Source organism: Penaeus vannamei, chromosome 12, assembly GCF_042767895.1.
Source record: "Penaeus vannamei isolate JL-2024 chromosome 12, ASM4276789v1, whole genome shotgun sequence".
In the NCBI taxonomy this organism is placed as follows: domain Eukaryota; kingdom Metazoa; phylum Arthropoda; class Malacostraca; order Decapoda; family Penaeidae; genus Penaeus; species Penaeus vannamei.
The window spans coordinates 15,801,050-15,803,549 of NC_091560.1; the positions used below are offsets into that span (position 1 = coordinate 15,801,050).

The following is a 2,500-nucleotide window of genomic DNA, read 5'->3' on the forward strand; positions in this document are numbered from 1 at the left end:
GAGCGAATCCTGCCGCGATTTGACTTCTCTTTAGTTGCAGAAACTTTGGAAAAAACAACGAAGCGAAATCTACCATTGTTAAGTAAAGTCAACACCAAATCTCCGGACGTTTTGGGTTAAATAAGACTCGATTCCTCTTCAGGTGGATGAACCAACGATTTTATTTATCTTTTTTTTTTACTGTGGTTTCGATGCATTGTCTTTGGTTCGAATATCGCTTAAAGTCTGAGTTGGCGTTTAAGAGTCCTCTGAGTTGCTGATGGACTTCAAATGACGCCAGGAATTCTCAAGGGTGTTTCTGGATGCAGCTGAGGATCCTGTAGTCAGATGTCGGAGGAATTTGAGATTGTGAGAGATTACAGATTACAAAGTTACGTTTAGCCGTTCGCTGTGGGTGATATCAGTGATGTTGGTAATTACGTATCTTGTTAGTTACCTTGATTTCCCTGTTCGTTTCGCAGTAAATGATTAATGTTCTCGTATCTAAAAAAAAAGAAAGAAATCGAGATCAAAAAGAAAGAAAGAAAAAAAAATCTTTTCCGCCCCATCTCTCTCCCTTCCCTCCCTCCCTCTCTCTCTCTCGCTCTCTCTCTCTCTCTCCCTTCCCTCCCTCCCTCTCTCTCTCTCGCTCTCTCTCTCTCTCTCTCTCTCTCTCTCTCTCCCTTCCCTCCCTCTCTCTCTCTCGCTCTCTCTCTCTCTCTCTCTCTCTCTCTCTCTCTCTTTCTTTCTCTTCTCTCTCTCTCTCTGTCTCTCTCTCTCTCTCTCTCTCTCTCTCTCTCTCTTTCTCTCTTTCTCTCTTTCTCTCTCTCTCTCTCTCTCTCTCTCTCTCTCTCTCTCTCTCTCTCTCTCTCTCTCTCTCTCTCTCTCTCTCTCTCTCTCCCTCTCTCTCTCTCTCTCTCTCTCTGTGTCTCTCTGTCTCCCTCACCCCAGACCTCCAGCCAGCCAAACGACGAGCGCAAACAGCCCCAAAGCAAACAAGGCGCGCGGGCAGCAAGTCGATCGTCAAAGCAGCTTAATCCTTGAAATCTTCCCGAGAATCCCTATATCACTCGCGAGATTCCACACTTCGAATGCACAGCCGAGAACTGGTCCCCTTCGCTTCAAAAGGATAAAATCACTTTACAGAAAATGACGAGGGAATCTTGCAGGTATTTGGCTATCAAACATGCCACGAGAAACGCAAACGAACAGGTTTTTATTCTCTTCATGGTAATAGAACGAGAATATATCTGACGAAGAAATACTTTTAAGGTTGCCAAAAGTCTTTTTTAATGGTGGGGATAGATATGTTACCACACCATCTTCGGATAATTACAATATGTTGATGCAAATGAACCCAAATGCAGTTTATTACTTCTGGAAGATAATGGCTGGAACATGTAATTTATAAATCTAATAAATGGATAGGCTAAGTACGAATGAGAGGCCTAATTACTCGCATGAACTACTCGAGGAAGCGGAACAGTTTGCGAAAACCACGAGGACTCAAATGCCGCGACCTTTTCCACAATATTCCGATGATCCTTTTATAACAAGGAGCTCTGTTTCTGTCCCTCTGCGTACCTGGCCGTCTACCTGAGTCTGGTCCGCTCTCTCTCTCTCTGTCTGTATGTCTCTCTCCCTCTTTCTTTCTCTCCTTCTCTCTCCTCTCTCTCTCACTCTTCTCTCTCTCTCACTCTTCCTCTCTCTCTCTCTCTCTCTCTCTGTCTGTATGTCTCTCTCTCTCTCTTTCTCTCCTTCTCTCCTCTCTCTCTCTCACTCTTCCTCTCTCTCTCTCACTCTCCCTCTCTCTCTCTCTCTCTCTTCCTCCTTCCCCCTTTCCTTTCTCTCCCTCCCCCTTTCCACTCTCTCTCCCCCTCCCCTTGCCACTCTCTCTTCCTCCTTCCCCCTTTCCTCTCTCTCTCCCTCCCCCTTTCCACTCTCTCTCTTCCTCCTTCCCCCTTCCTCTCTCTCTCTCTCTCTCTCTCTCTCTCCCTCCCCCTTTCCCCTCTCCCTCTCCCTTCCTATCTCCCTACCTCCTTATTTCTCCAGAGGTCAGACACCCGGAAGATCAGAGACCAGAGGCGGCAGATATTATCGCAAAGCGTAAGCCTGCTAACTCCTTCCACCCCCTTCCTCCCCCTCCCTCCCCTCCTCTCGGCCTCTCGGATCAAGTAACTTCCCCTTCGGTTCTCGTTATCTCTCTCGTCGCCTCTCCTTCCCATCCATCAGTAAACCCGACGTCTGTCTCCTCGTCACACATCGCAGCGTCACACTCGGGCGCGTGTGGTTTACTCGGCGATTTCTCACTTCAGCCTCAGCGACCCTTCTTTTTCGCTCCTTCGTCGTCCTTTTGTTGGTTCAGCCTTTTCTGTGTTTGTTTTTCATGTTTCCCTTTGTGATTTCTTTGTTTCTTTCGCAGTGTTTTTTTTTCACATTTTTCGTTCTTTGCCTCAGTCTTGATTTTCTTTCTGCTTTTCCTGGTAAGAAGGAACAAATCGACAGAAATTCGGATCGAAGA

General features: G+C 46.7%; 1 protein-coding gene across 3 annotated transcripts in view; it reads left to right on the plus strand.

Moving 5' to 3' along the window:
- The window catches only part of pot (papillote), an 80,241-nt gene that overhangs the window by 21,789 nt on the left and 55,952 nt on the right, over positions 1-2,500 (plus strand). The gene's annotated exons all lie outside the window — the stretch shown is intronic.